General features: G+C 39.4%; 1 long non-coding RNA gene across 1 annotated transcript in view; it reads left to right on the forward strand.

The window, feature by feature from the left end:
• LOC104006065 (uncharacterized) overlaps nucleotides 1–16894 on the forward strand; it is a 42963-nt gene that overhangs the window by 502 nt on the left and 25567 nt on the right. The window contains exon 2 of the long non-coding RNA XR_008547508.1: nucleotides 12835–12909. This is a non-coding gene — a long non-coding RNA (uncharacterized LOC104006065). The remainder of the gene's footprint in view (nucleotides 1–12834; nucleotides 12910–16894) is intronic.

Here is a 16894-nt window from a genome sequence, read left to right on the forward strand (position 1 = left end):
CCCTGTCTCAAAAAATATATAATAATAAGATTACACACAGATGGGTGCTGTGCAAAGGGAGGGGGAAGACAAATACTTTCTTCTGCAGCTCTGGTACATGGACATTTTGTCCTTTCTCCATAAGGAGGATCAGACAGCAGCAGCACTGCCCATGGGCCAGAGGCCTCATGTAAGGCCTGGGAAAAGAGGGCTCCACACACCACCAACCGGATGTAAGGGCAGTTGCAAAGGAACTGTGTTATCTTGACCAGAACAGACTGTAGAATTTGTTTATCAAATTTTTTTTTTTTACTTATTTATTTTGTGAATGTATATGCTGTAAACTCATCTGCTTAGATTATAAGAATGTGAATGCCCTACCTTGGTGGGTAGGTTAGTTTATTCTAATCAGCAAAACTTAACGTTACATATTCCAACATCTCATTTGGGATGTGAGGATGCTATGGGGAGGATGGGTATCCTGGCATTGCTAGGATGTTGGAGCCTTAGCGAGAGAGTGGCAGAGTGGGGAGAACCTGGCACTTCAGCTACAGATGATCACTTATGAGCTTTGTTATATCAAATAAGTTAAACTTTCATCTCATTTCTTTTTTCTATTGTAAAATAGGGTAGTAACAGTGAGTCCTGGGGGAGGACGTGTTCTGTTAGCCAGATCCACTCTCCAACCTGCTGTCTGTCCCTTGGAGCCTTAACTCAAGAGACGTTCTTTCCCTCTAGCTTCCAGTTGAGTGAAGGCACTAGGAAGCAACAGCGATGGAACAAAGAGGAAGGAGTATGCTTATTTATTCCCCCCTGGCTCCCTTGCTGTGGCACCATTGCAAGCTGGCTGCCTCCCTCAACCAAAGGAAGCAGCCAGTATCCCTCCCTAGGGTGACCCAGAGTAAACCCCTATGGTTTCCCTTCATTTTGCACATACCTTTGCAAATAGTCTTTTTATAAAACTCTACTCACATTATCCAGTAGGAAGGTAACATCTCATTCCTTCACAGAATTGTTTTGAGAGTTAACTGAGAAAATACTGTATTATTATTATTAGAATGACCTATAATTTCTGTCCAAACTGAGAAGCTTTTGAGGCTGGGAAAAGGGGGTTTGTGCTGATAGTAATGATGTCAGGACAATAGGAAAAACAAGGACTTATGGCCACCCCAGCTATTATTGCCAGTAAACTCTGCTTTAGACATATTAAGCAATCAAGAGGTGGTCGTACTATCACGCTTCTGTCACTAGACTATGAATGTCTCAAGGTAAGAGTGCTTTTTTGTCTATTAGCTTCTGTCACATGGTCTGGTATATTCAATAAATTTTGAGTTGGAGATGAGGGTAAAGACTAGGAAATGAATAATTTTTATTGCCATACTAAGGTAATGAAGAGTCAAGGAGGTCTTTAAGCAAAGAAAATTTGCATTTTAGAAAACAGCTATAGTGAATATTTGACATTGTTAGTAATTTAGGGTCTATTCCCTTTTTAATTGAACCCCAATTTATTTGGAGAGCTTTTCCAATGAATGTTTCAACTTGGTAAAAAGTAAATGCCTCTTAAAAAAGAGGTTCTGGGCCAGGCGTACTGGTTCATGCCTTGTAATCCCAGCACTTTGGGAGGCCAAGGCGGGCAGATCACCTGAGGTCAAGAGTTCGAGACCAGCCTGGCCAACATGGCGAAACCCCACCTCTACTAAAAATACAAAAATTAGTGGGATGTGCTGGTGCATGCCTGTAATCCCAACTACTCGGGAGGCTGAGGCAGGAGAATAGCTTGAACTCACAAGGTGGAGGTTGCAGTGAGCTGAGATCGCACCAGTACACTTCAGCCTGGCTGACACAGCCAGACTCCATCTCAAAACAAAACCAAAAAAAGAGGTTCCTCGCTGGCTGTGGTAGCATGGTGTAGTCCCAGCTACTCAAGAGGCTGAGGCAGGAAGATCACTTAAAGCCAGGAGTTTAAGGCTGTAGTGCGTTATGATTGAGCCTGTGAACAGCCACCGTACTCCAACCTGGGCAACATAGCAAGATCTCATGTCCAAAAAAATTAATTTAATTTATTTTCAATAAGAGGCTCCTGAAGAGACGTTCCATCACACCCTTCCTTTCATCACCACAGTACATACATTCTTAAGAAAGTATGTGATCTAAGCTTGGCCAATTAGATGCTGTTACATTTGAATCTTGAATCAAGAGACACAAAGACAATACAAATTGTTACAGTTTATGCAGGCCATAAATTATTTTTTACTTTTTGGCAAATTGTTACAATTTATGGGGTCTACAATTTATTTTTTTATTTTCTGGCTTAAGTTATCTAGGATTTGTTTCTGTGGTTTACAATCAAAGAACCCAAAGACCAGATCACTCTTGACTACCATAAAAATGATTAATTATAAAGGGATACAAGAAAAACAGGAGGCTGGGCACGGTGTCTCACGGCTGTAATCCCAGCACTTTGGGAGGCCAAGGTGGGTGGATCACTTGAGGTCAGAAGTTCGAGACCAGCCTGGCCAACATGGTGAAACCCCATCTCTACTAAAAATACAAAAGTTAGCCGGGCATGGTGGTGGGCGCCTGTAATCCCAGCTACTTGGGAGGCTGAAGCTCGAGAATCACTTGAACCGGGGAGGCAGAGGTTACAGTGAGCCGAGATCGCACTGCTGCACTCCAGCCTGGGCGATAGAGCAAGACTGAGTCACAGAACAACAACAACAACAACAAAAGCACACACACAAAACAGGTGATAAGTTAGCTATTGCCACTTTAATTTTGGATGGTTTAACTGACAGTCCTGAACTGACTGATCCTGAACTCCTTCTGCAACACAATATGTAAAAATGTTCATTAAAACATTGTAAAATGCATCTACATTTGAGAGGAAAAAGTAAAACTCTCTATTCACAGATAACACAAATATACAGAAAATCCTAAGGAATCCACTAAAAAATCATTAGAAGTAATAAATGAACTCAGCAAGTTTACAAGATACAGAATCCACTGAGATTCTGATAAACATGGACGGGCAAAAACATTGAAACCGTCATTTATAAACTCACATAGGCTCCAGTGATTATCTCTTCTTTTCTTTGTTAAAAAAAATGCATTTAAAAATCATTCTAGAAAATTGTTAGGCAATGTTAAATTTACCAATAACTCTGACTCTTCTTTGCCCCTACCACTTTTTATTATCTTTGAAAATCAAGACAATATTTGCCCTTCTTCAATCTTTTATCATTTCTTATTTTTCTCTGGCTTCTGGAAAGTGAGTAATTACCTTTACGATCACTTATGAAATCTCTTGCATGGATAATTCATTTAGGCCTAGAAACTCATTTAAAGCAATCGATTGCTTGCTTACCATGCTGGATTTTAGTAGCCTTTAAATCATGTTTATTCTACCTTTTTTCATTAAAACATTAGTCTCTTTGGGAGAGAAGACAAATAAATTAAAACTTGAGTTTTACCTTTTCTTTGTCATCTGATAGCATTATGTCATCAGCACAAAGCAGTAGCTTCCATCCTTTCTTGTTCACCCTCTTGTGGCAAGTATTACTTGAAAAACAAAAAATAAATTTAAAAAAAGTCTTTGTATTCTTTTTAAAGGCAAAAGTTATCTAAGCCTGCAGGGACATTTCCATTCTTATAGGCTGTGGTACTCTTTAAAGCACGCTCTTTAAAAAATCTGATTGCAATAAGTACGTCCTGTGAAGTGACATGCTCCTTAGAGTAAGATGACTTGGCTTGCTGGCCACTCTGTTTGGCAGCCAGCCCTGGAGCTGGGTCAGTTTCCCCTGGCTCTGGCATCACTCCTTCTCAGATAATTCCTTTCTCCCTGTGGCCAGTCATTGTGGTGACAGCTATTATTCCTTTTCATGAGCCTAGAAAATTTATGTGGTGGATGTCCCTCTGAATACTAGATACTGCCACTGAATTAGAAGAGAATCATATGCACTTGTATATTCTGACAGCCATGTCACTTACACCTTCTCACCTTTTGTCTCGTCCTATTTGCTATCTACCATTCTACCACTGTCCATTTCTACCAGCTGAATAACTCTCTGATGCAGGGGTTACTCTGCACCCTCATCTCTCTTACTGTAGACTTGTTCCTTTTGAATGAGATAAAATTTCCTTGACTTATAATATTTCAGTCATAATTTCCTTGCTACCTCATGTACCGATACCTATTGGATTATGTTCATTTTGTTAATTTTCCCAAGTTCAATTTGCTTTACCACTAATTCTCTCTTTCCAGGCTGAGATTTCAAAAGTCATCAGCCTTATATTTCACCTTACTTCTGTCTGTTTTATTGAGTCCCATCTGAATCAGCAGAAGTGGCTGTAGGTTGGCTGGTATCATGAATTTTGGCAGATTATGCTTCATGAGTCATCATTCCACACTTTAGGAAGATAACGAACTAGCCATTGCAAGGCTGCCTTCCTACTCATCAGCAGAGAAAACATGGACTTGGAAGCCAGGACACTTGCGTTCGTGTTCCTACACTGTCAAATATCATGAGCTATGCAAAATTTTTAAGTTGATGTATTTGGATATAGGCGAAGCTGCTGTAATGGGAATATCCCAAGAGTCATTGGTTAAAGAAAAATAGATGGGTTTTTGTTTGTTTGTTTTTGAGACAGTCTTGCTCTGTCACCCAGGCTGGAGTGCAGTGGCGCGATCTCAGCTCATTGTAAACTCCACCTCCTGGGTTCAAGTGATTCTCCTGCCACGGTCTCCCAAATAGCTGGGACTACAGGTGCAAGCCACCATGCACGGCTAATTTTTGTGTATTTCTATTAGAGATGAGATTTCACCATGTTGGCCAGACTGGTCTCAAACTCCTGACCTCAGGTGATCTACCTGCCTCGGCCTCCCAAAATGCTGGGATTACAGACGTGGGCCACCGCACCCAGCCTAGATGTTTATTTCCGATTGTTACCTTATCTACTCTGATCAAAACAGTCTCACCAGCGCCATATCCACATTCTAGCCCATGGAAAGGGTGAAGAAAAGAAAGTGGAAGATATTAGTTTCCATTTAAGGAAGTGACATGGAAATAATATAAGTCACCTGTGTTCACATTCCACTGGCAAAAATTCAGTCACAGGAATGTACTTAGCTGCAGGGGAGGCTAGGATATGCCCTCCAAAAACTCAGGGGGGATGTCCTACTTGTAAAAGGAAGAAATGAAAAATGGACACTGAGAGGAAATCAGCAGTCTCAGAGGTAATATACTTACACAGTTTTTTAAAAAACATAAAATGATGCAGAATGAAGTTTCCACTCTATTCACCATCTATCCAGTCCTCATGCCTCCCAACAAGAGGTAAATACTTTATTATTGTGTCATGTATCTTTCCAGAGTTTTTCTAAGCAATTTGCAACAGATATAAATATGTATCCTTATTTCCTACCTTACCCCATATTGTACATGAAAGAAAAAATATACTATGTATAACATTCTGTATCTTTTTTTCACTTAATATATTTTGCAGTTCCTTTTATATAGATACATAGTTACCTTCTTCATTCATTTATACAGCTGCCTACTGTTTCTGAGGCTGTATCACTGATAAAGTCTCATGGATACACTCAAGGTTTTTTCAATCTTTTATCATGATAAACCATGCTGCAATAATAACCTTGTACTAGTCATTTTGAACATGTGAAAGTATATCTGCAAGATACATTTCCAGAAATGGGATTAGCTAATCATATGATATTAAGCCAACCTTTTGATCTCTTTGAGCTGCATTTGTTAACTAATAAATTAAGCTCATATTTACCTCATAGGATCATTATTATAATGAAATAACCATATAAACAATTATTGTACAACAGTATCAAAAACAAAATAGAGATAAGTTTATCAAAATATGTGCAAGATCTGTACTCTAAAAACCTATAAAACTCTGTTGAGAGAAATTAAAGAAAGCCTAAAGTAATGGAGAAATATACCATGATCATGGATTGAAAGACTCAATATTGTTAAGATGTAATTCTCCCTAAATTGATCTACAGATTCAATATAATCCCAATTGAAATCCAAGCACGCTTTTTTTAAAAATAGAAATTAACGATCTGATTGTAAAATGTATGTGAAAACACAAAAGACCTATGCTAGCTAGCCAAAACAATTTTGAAAAAGAACAAAGTTGGATAACTTACACTGTGCAATTTCAATACTTAACTAAAAAGCTACAATAATCAAGACATGGAATCGGCCAACATACAATCATATAGTCCAGTGGAAGAGCATATGGAAAGTCTACATATAGACACATATGGTCAATTGATTGTTGGCACAAGTGCCAAGATAATTCTATGGGAAAGGATAATCTTTTCAACTAATCATACTGGGACTATTGGATATCCATATAGAAGAAAAGAACCTCAAACCTTATTTCACCTATACACAAGATTGAATCCAATGGATCATAAACCTAAATGTAAACAGTAAAGCTTTGTTTAGAAGAAAACAAAGAAAAACTCTTCATGACTGTGGGTTAGGCAACAGTTTTGTAGAGGAGACACAGAAAGCACTAACCAACTGGATATTATCAAACTTCAAATTTTTGCTCCTCAAAATACACCATTAAGAAACTAAAAAGGTAAGCCACAGACTGGGGAAAAATACCTACACTATTTGCAAAAAATAATAATGACAAAATATGTGAACATACACATAATAAAAGAAGATACATGTTTGGCCAAATGCATGTGAAATGGTGGTCAACATCATTAGTCATCAGAGAAATGCAAATTAAAGTACAATTGTATGCCTCCTAGTAGAATGGTGAAAATTAGAAAGACTGATGATTCCAGTTGTTCGGCAAGATGTGGAGTACTGGAACTCTGATGCCTTGTTGCTGTCTTTGTTTAGTGTTGGTATAACAGAATACCTGAGGCTGGGTATTTTACTTTAAAAAAGAGGTTTATTGGGCTTATGATTGTGGTGACTAGAAGAGTCAAGATTGGGCAGCTGCATCTGATGAAGGCCTCATGTTGCTTCAACTCATGACAGAAAGCAGAAAGAGAGAGTGTGTGTAAAGATCACATTGTGAGAGAGGACGCAAGAGAGAGAAGCCAAGGAAGCCAAACTCATTTTTAACAACTTGCTATCATGGGAACTAATTCATTCTCTCAGAGCAAGAACTACCTCACCTCTGTAGGAGGGCATTCATCTATTCTTGAGGGATCCATCTCCCTCACCCAAACACCTTCCACTAGCCTACCTCCCAACACTACCACATTGGGGATAAAATTTCAATATGCATTCCAGTAGGGACAGACCACATCCAAACCATTGCAGTTGGTGAAAATGCAAAATGTACAAGCACTTTGGAAAACAGATTGGCAGTTTCTTATGTAGTTAAACATATATTTACCATATGACTCTACATTTACACTAAAAAATAGTTACATGACAGAAATAATGAGTCCACAAAAAAGCATTCATAGCAGCTTTATGCATAGCAGCCAAAAAATGAAACAGCCCAAGAGTTCAACAACAGGTTAACTGATAAACAAATTGAGGTACCTATATTTACATAATAGAACCCTGCTTTGGTATAAAATAAACCATGGATACATGCAAAATGTAGATAAATCTCAAATACATTATTCTGAGTGAAGGACGTCAGACCCCAAAATTACAAATGGTATGATTCAACATATATGAAATTCTAAAAACACAAAACTGTAGTTACAGAAAGCAAAACAATGGTGGCTTGGGGTATCAGATAAGGAGGATGGACTTGAAAAGAGCACAGGATGGACTTTTGGAGTGATAAAAATCTGTATCATGGTTATAGTGATGATTAGATGAGTGAATGAATTTGTCAAAATTCATTTGTCTGTACACTTAAAATGGGTATGGTTGTATACAGGTTAAACATCAATAAAAAAATCTTAAATTGCTGTACTAATATTGTTTTTGTGATATCAAAACCTGTAAGAGTGGACCTCTTTCTCTACAAGTTATCACATGCCATCAAACTTTTGCTTAGATTTGTTGAATGCTTTTCTGTCTCAGGCACCATGCAAAGTATTTTGTATGCATCTCTCATTTAATCATCACAGCAATCCTCTGGCATTTCTCCATTTTTTGATGAGATACTGAAGCACAGAGACAATAAGAATATTATCCACTTTGGGAGGTCAAGGCAGGAGGATGGCTTGAGGCCAGGTGTTTGAGACCAACCTGGGCAACATAGCAAGGACCCATCTCTACAAAAAACAAAACAAAACAAAATCATCCACGTTATCCAATGTCTAATTACACTGTGAAATTAATAAGTGGTAGAGCTAGGATTCAAGCCCAAGTTTGTTACCCTACACCACCCGCATCTCTCAACAAGCTATGTTGCCTCCTTAGCACTCATATCTTTCTTAATATAGCTCTTGGAGTTTCACTCACAAAGGCTAAGAGAATCACCTCCATTGTGAAAACACTACAAATCATAAGGTCTAGCATTTGAAGGAGAATCATTAGTTGTGAAGAGACAGCCAACCAAGGAGACCCAACTTGGTTCTTTTTTTCTTTTTTTTTTTTCTTTTTTTTTTTTTGTGAGATGGAGTCTCACTCTGTTGCCCAGGCTGGAGTGCAGTGGCGTGATCTCGGCTCACTGCCAGCTCCACCTCCCGGGTTCATGCCATTCTCGTGCCTCAGCCTCCGGAGTAGCTGAGACTATAGGCGCCTGCCACCACGCCCGGCTGATTTTTTGTATTTTTAGTAGAGACAGGGTTTCACTGTGTTAGCCAGGATGGTCTCAATCTCCTGACCTCATGATCCGCCTGCCTCGGCCTCCCAAAGTGCTGAGTTTACAGGCGTGAGCCACTGCGCCCGGCCCCAACTTGGTTCTTACTGAATATATGTTTAGCACAATCTGGTACATAGGAGGCACTATTATTGTTGTTATTATATTATTTTACATACCCCTTGGGATTCTCTTCTGTCTGCTGCCACTACTATATTGGCACTCAGGATCTGCTGATCCCCTTTAATACCCTGGCCCCAGTCCACACAAAGACTCTTCCTTGTTTTACCTTAGCAAAACTGAAATTGCTGGAACTTAAAAAAGCTTAATGCTAGTGGAGTACAAAAGGCAAACAAGAAAATACATAATTAGGATAAAAGCCATCTGGCTTACAAAATATATGTTTCTGAACTTAGCATTTATTCATTAAACATTTACCAATAGTGTATACTATGAAAAAAAAAAACAATGTGTAAGACAACATGTATGCTGCACTACCATTTCTGTAAAAAGGGAAGAGAATGCATCTAAATGAACATGCATCTTCAGAAGGATGCACTAGAGATTGAGAATAGTGTTTGCTTTTGTGAAAGAGCACGTGCAGCAGGTGTGGGTCAAGGTGATGAACATTGTGAGTGACTCAACCACATCCATTCTACACAAATGCATTTGGAAAATGGACTTTTTAGCCAGGGATGGCTCTGATTGTTACAGGTATGATTCCTTTCCCCTGACAGTGATTTGTTAAAGAAGAGATATGTGACCCAATTCTGTCCAGTGAATGAGAGGAGAGCAGAGGAGAGGTTTGCTGGAAGGTTCTAGAATTTGCTTTCTTACTCTAAGGACAAATTCACAGAAAGTCAGTTGGACACAAATAAGGAAGGATGAAGCCCAACTGTTTCCATTTGACAACTGTGAAATAAATTAGCCTTAGGCTGAAGCCCAGGCAGTAGAGAGCAGAGTAGAAAAACAGAAAGAATCTGTGTCCTTGATAATACGGTGAAGCTGCTAAATCAACTAACTGAACCCCATCTCGCATCTCTGGTAAGAGAGTGAATACATTTCCCTACCAGTCAGGTATGAGGTTTCTATTGCTTGCGGCTGAAAACAATTAGTGCAGATGGAGACTGACTTATCTTCTTTTATGTTTCTGTATCTTCCTTTTTTTAATTACGTGCATGTATATCTATTTTTAAATTTTTTAAGAGTTTATGTGGGCCGGGCGCGGTGGCTCATGCCTGTAATCCCAGCACTTTGGGAGGCCGAGGCAGGCGGATCACCTGAGGTCAGGAGATCGAGACCATCCTGGCCAACATGGTGAAACCCCATCTCTACTAAAATACAAAAAATTAGCTGGGCATGGTGGTGCGCGCCTGTAGTCCCAGCTACTCAGGAGGTTGAGGCAGGGGAATCGCTTGAACCCGGGAGGCGGAGGTTGCACTAAGCCGAGATCACGCCACTGCACTCCCACCTGGCTACGGAGCAAGACTCCATCTCAAAAAAAAAAAAAAAAAAGTTTACTTGTTCCAGGCATTGGGAAAACTCACTTTAATCTGTAGGGGTTTTTCTCAAGATGGGCTTTCTTAAGAAACTTGCTTCTTCCTCATCAGTGATCTCAACCACCCAAACTCCTCCAGGAAGATGTAGATTTACTCTTTAGAATGAATATGGGTTGAACTATATGAAATTGACATTTTTTTGTACCAAATATTGGTAATTTCACAGTATAAATCAGTGTTCAGCTAGAAGAAATTCACATGTTACAACCATGGGCATCAGTCCTCCCTGCCAATGCTCTTGGTCATCGAACTTTTCACTTGGTCTTTCCCCAGTTGCTGTTTATTTTAATCCTTTTACCCCTAGATCACAGAGAATTGATGGAGAAAGAAAAGAACCCTGCAGCTCAGATCACTATACGTTCATGCTGTCTAACCCTGTTTTTGTTTTCTCTATTACTTGTCATTTCCTCTAGCAGCTATATCATGCTTCCTGCTTCCAGAGAAAACCAAATCTTCCCACCAGGGCTATCCTTATGCGCCCTCATATAGAAATTGCACCTCTGTCTATAACTCTCAGCATCCCTTCTCTTTCCCAAAGATGCTGTCCCAGATCCTGCACTCTCAATTGTCTGATGTTGGAGCAGCAGATAAAGCAAATAAATAACACTAATACATCATAATCTAGAGTATTAGTTAGCTATTGCTGCATAACAAATTATCCCCCAAAGTGTAGTGGCTTAAAACAATCACCAGTGATTATCTCAGTTTCTGTGGGTCAGGAAATCAGAAGCGGCTTACCAAGTGGTTCTGGCTCAGGTTTTGTGGCATGGCAGTCATGATGCTGGCTAGGGCTGCAGTCATCTGAAGGTGTGGAAGGGGCTAAAGATCTGCTTCCAAGATGGCTCACTCACATGCATGGCAAGTTGGCACTGGATGTTGGTGAGAGGACCCAGTTCTTCGCCATGTAGTTTTCACCATAAGGCTAAGTGAGTGTCCTTATGACATGGCAGCTGACATTCCCAAAACCAGTGATCCAAGACAGAGCAAAGAGCAAGGTGGAAACCACAAGGTCTCTCATGACCTCACCCTAGAAAATTATACTGTATAATTCCTACAATATCCTATTTGTTGTCATATTAGCTCTATTCAATGCAGGAGATGACTATGGGAAGTGTGAATACCAGAAGGCAAGATCACTAGAAACTATCATGGAGGCCGAACACCGCAGGTAGTTATTATTATCTCCAGTTTACAGATGAGAAAACCAATTCTCACTGGGTCTATAACATATGTCAAAGTCACACATCAACAAAACAGTGGTAGAGGCTGATCTGCCTCTTAAACCCATACACTTGCTACTGTCATCCTGCCTCTGGTGTGGTGGTGTACTCTCCTGGAATGACTTTGAATTGTTATGTCACTGTTAAACTATTGTTTAATTTTTTTGCCTAACCATATTTTATAATTTTTCCTTTTTCTTACAAAGCTGTGCATATGGTAGACATTCAGTAAACAGTTATTTCTACCCAATAAGTCAACTTAGAAAAACGGAAGGGTTGGCACCCTTATAAAGGTTTGACATGGCTACTGTTGTCCAATGATATTCTAGTTTCAGTAGGAGCAAATTAATGATAATAATAATTAAGGGAGCTAGAAGGATAACTGGACGTGAATCATATTGGCCCTAGCAGAAGGGTTGGGGAGAAAAAAAGAGGCCAAGTTCAATTCTTTTTAGGGTTAACCCCACATTGGATCCCAGACTGGATCTGACCACCTTTCTCTCTGATTCTTCTTATCATCATCTTCCTCAATCAGATGAAGTTTCCTAATAGAAAGGGGTTGAATTTTAATGTATTATCAATTCATTCTCTGGTCCTATACAATAACAGGGTTCATATTGGTATCTGGATTTAAATATTATTTCTTTCAATTTGTTGATGTTTAGGTAAATTTTATATATATATACATATATATGTAGGTATACTGTTTATTTATAAAAATCTTAGAATCTTTAATAAGCCAACCTCTCAGAGAAAAACACATTAATATACTGATGTATTTTCTTATAAAACACTGAATATTTTTATATAATTAAAAGATGATGCTAAAAATAGCACTTTATCCTTTTTTACAATGTAACATTTTTACATTTTACATTATTAAAAATCCTTCAAGAACGTTACTTGATTCATTGATTATTTCTGATTACATATTACTAAGACCTCTTTGCAAAGAATTTGGAAATTTCTGAGAAATATAATGAGAAAAATAAAAATCACTCATAAACTCACCATTCAGATAGCAACTACCAATATTTTTATATATTCACTTCTAGATTTTTTGTATACATACTTACATATATAGAAATGTATTTGTAAAAACGGAAGTGTTAGGTTGTTTTATAATCACGTTTTTACTTAAAAGTATATCAGAACATCTTTTCGTATTAATGCATACAAGCCTTCATTACATTTTTAATGACTGCTACTACCCATAATTATCTAGATTATTTCTATATTTTATTTTTATAAATAACTCTGTGGCCAATGACCTAGCACATACATCTTTCACTGCTTGTTTATTTCCTTAGAATAAATTCCTGGAAATGGAACTGGTGGATGTCACAGGAATTTGAGACAAATCTTCATTTTTTGGCTCCTTCCCCGTAAGTTCCCTCAGTACTTTGTAATAATTCCCTCTACATTTACTTTGTAATAATTCCCTCTACCTTCTGGGAGTGTTGTAGAAATTCTTTTTATTTGTGTGGACTGCTATGTGTGAAGATTATAAAGTAGAAATATACCCATTCGGGTCATTTTATTGTTTTGTTTTGAAGTCAAGTGGCAGACAGAGACACTGGCTAAAGCCAGTAAAACCAGATAAAGCCAGTAAAGCCAGTAAAAGAGATATTCATTACAAGGGTCTGGGGAGCTTACACAGGAAGGGTTGAACAATCAGGCCACAGATAGAAGAACCACCCCTTCAGCAGAAGTCAGCTTTACTTCCCAGCTTTCTGACACCCTGTGACAAAGTCTGGTTGGCCTGGCTTGGATTGTGTGCCCACCTTTTGGCTCGTGAGTGTGTGTATGTACATGTGTATGTACACATGCACCTTGACTGATCCCACCAAAATCCCAAGGCACAAACGTAGTTAATTTCCAAAAGGGGTAAGAGTCTTACCTTAGGCTGCTGTAACAAAATACCATAAACTGGCGGCTTATAGACAACGGAAATTTATTTCTCACAGTTCCAGAGGCTGGAAGTTTGAGATCAAGGTACCACTATGGTTGGGCTCTGGTAAGGGTCCTCTTCTAGGCAGTAGACTGCCAACTTCTCCATGTGTGTTCCCATGGCCGGAAGAAAGATAGCCAGCTCTCTGGCCTCTTATAAGGGCTCCATCCTCATGATCTAATCTTGCTCCAAAGGCCCCACCTCCAAATACCATCACATTGAAATTAGCATTTAAATATATGAATTTGGGAGGGGGATCACAAGCATTCAGTCCATTGCAACAGGCAAAAGCCACTGTGAGTACTACCAGGATGCTATTTGTATTATTAGGTTGGTGCAAAAGTAATTGTGGTTTTGCCATTACTTTTGCACCAACCTAATAGAATATGTGTATGAAATAAGGTTATAAATTGTTGCCTGTAGCCTTATTTAAATGATGACAGAGAAGATATTTGGTAAATGTTTCAATATTTAAGCATAAGTTGGGCTCAAGTAAGGCTCAGAGGGAAATTATCTTTAAAACTAAATAAAATTCTTCCGTTAAAACGGGTGCCCAGAATCAGCTACCTGCTATATGGTTCCATGGAGCAGATGTAGAGGACAGGACCCCAACCTTGGTAAAAGGCCAGCAGCTGAAATTAAACAGATAGTTCAAATTTCCAGCTGCCAAGGTTCTATGTTAAGGCTACAGTGGACCAAAACCCTGAGCAAGCCAGTCCAGGATGCAGTTCAGATAACTCTCCACTTCGGTGTTCCACAAAGGATATCCTCCGTGCCATCCATTCATCTATATAACTACCTCCATCTGCCATCCTTAGAACTCCTTCTTTCATTGCCATGCGAGGGCCGGTTTTCTCTTCCTTTTCTCCCACTATCTTTCATGTGTTAGGGTCCGGTGGGTAGCAGGAGAGAGCTCTCTAACAAGTCATGTTGCGGGTCGGGTTCTCTAGAAGCAGATGCAAAAATTGAGGTTGGGGTAAAAAACCTGTATTAGGCATCAAACCTGTGAAAGGAAGGGGGATGAAGCAGGACTGGGCAGAGAGAAAACATGAACCATGATGTGTACCCAATAAAGCTTGAGCCAACCCAGTGGGGAGCTCTGGAGCAAATAATGCCCATCAGTTGTCCCCTTCTGGCAGAAATGGCCACACCATTGCACCCTGGCTCAGTCTTTGGATGTGGGCTACTTCTGAAAGCTGTGACTTGGTAAGGGGCGTCTCTCTACAGTTGAGGCAGACCCTGTAAAAGCTGACAGCTGAGACTGTGCTCACTGCACTCCCAGCAGCCAGGTAGTAAATTCTACTTCGAAGGGGATTTATACTGCAGATTTTGGTTTTCCATAAGCCACAGGTCATTTTTCTATTTTTCCTGTTTCAAATCTTTTTTAAACTTGACTTTTTTTTGTTTTGAGACGGAGTCTCACTCTGTCTCCCAGGCTGGAGTCCAGTGGCACAATTTCAGCTCACTGCAACCTCCGTCTCCCGGGTTCAAGTGATTCTCCTGCCTCAGCCTCCCAAGTAGTTGGGATTATCGGTGTGTGCCACCACACCCAGCTAATTTTTGTATTTCTAGTCGAAACGGGGTTTCACCATGTTGGCCAGGCTGGTCTCGAACTCCTGACCTCAGATGATCTACCCTCCTCAGCCTCCCAAAGTGCTGGGATTACAGTTGTGAGCCCCTGCGCCCGGCCTAAAATTGACTATCATTTTTAATAACCTTTTTTGTACTTAAAAATGTTAGATTTACAGAAAAGTTTTGAAGATGGTATATACAGTTCCCATGTAACCCACACTCAATTTCCCCTATTATTAACATCTAAAATTAGCATGGTACACTTATTACAATTAATGAACCAGTATTGATATATTATTATTAACCAATAACTATTCAGATTTCCTTCATTTTCAGCCTAATGTCCTTTTCCTGTTCCAGGATGGCATATACAGGGGAGCCCGTAATGTTTAGTTGTCACGTCTCCTTGGGCTCCTTGAAGAGTACTGGCCAGGTATTTTGTAGAATGTTTCTCAGTTTGGATTTGTCTGATGTTTCCTCATGATTAGACTAAGTTTATGGGTGTGCGGTAGGAAGATCATAGAGGCAATGTGCCATTGTCGTCACATCATATCAAGGGTATATACTATCAACACGACTCATCACTGTGGATATTAACTTTGATGACCTGGCTCAACTAATGTGTGTCAGGTTTCTCCACTGTAAAGTTTCCTCATTTCCATACAGTGCTCTCTGGAAGGAAGTCACAATAAGCAGCCCACATTAAATGAATAGGAATTATGCTCCACCTTTTTGAGAGTGGAGCATATATAAAAATTATTTGGTACTCTCCTGCATCATGGGAGATTTGTCCGTTCTTCCCACTTATTTATTAACAATTGTTCAATCATTTACTTATATCAGTATAGACTCATGGATATTTGTTTTCTGCTTTGGGCTATGATCCAATACCACTTTATTTATTTTGTTGCTCAAATTCTTCCACCTTTGGCCCCTGGGAGCTCTTTCAGTTGGCTCTGTTGTCCTTTTGACATACGCCCATCACTGGCAGTTTGCTTGTTTACTTGTTTTGAGCACTTCCTTACTTTCTAGCACTGCAAAACGCTCCAGGTTTATTCTGTACATCCTCTGTCCCAGTCCTAGAGCCTGCCATTTCTCTAAGGGTCTCTGGTTACTTTTACTGGAGATTGGTATTAGAAACAAGATCTAGGCACTAAGTGTGCTCATTGCTACAGGGATGTGGTTGCTTCTAGACCTTCTCAGCTGTCAGAGGAAGAAAATGTATGTGTATACTAACCTGTGTATATGCATTTATCTGTAAATATTTCTTTGCACATCAACCTTTCATATCTGTGAGTTCCACATGTGTTGATTCAACCAACCACAGATCAAAAATATTCAGAAAGAAGTTGGGTGCAGTGACTCATGCCTGTAATCCCATCACTTTAGGAGGCAGAGGCAGGAGGATCTTTTGAGCCCAGGAGCTCAAGACCAGCCTGGGCAACACAGCATGACCTCATCTCTACAAATACTTTTTTTTGTTGTTTTAATTAGCTGGGCACGGTGGCACATGTCTGTTGTTCCAGCTACTTGGGAGGTTGAGGTGAGGGAATTGCTTGAGCCTAGGCAGTTGAGGCTGCAGTGAGCCATAATCACACCACTGCATTCCAGCCTGGGCAACAGAATGAGACCCTATCTCAAAACAAAAAAAAAAAAGAAAAGAAAAAGAAAATGTTCAGAAAGGAAAAAAACAAAAGAATGATGTGTCTGTGCTGAACATGTACAGACATTTTTCTTGTCATTATTCTCTAAACAATACAGTATGACAACTATTTACATAGCATTTACATTGTATTACATATGATAAGTAATCAGGATGATTTAAAGTATACAGAAGGATGTGCATG

Source organism: Pan troglodytes, chromosome 3 (assembly GCF_028858775.2).
Source record: "Pan troglodytes isolate AG18354 chromosome 3, NHGRI_mPanTro3-v2.0_pri, whole genome shotgun sequence".
Classification (NCBI taxonomy): Eukaryota; Metazoa; Chordata; class Mammalia; order Primates; family Hominidae; genus Pan; species Pan troglodytes.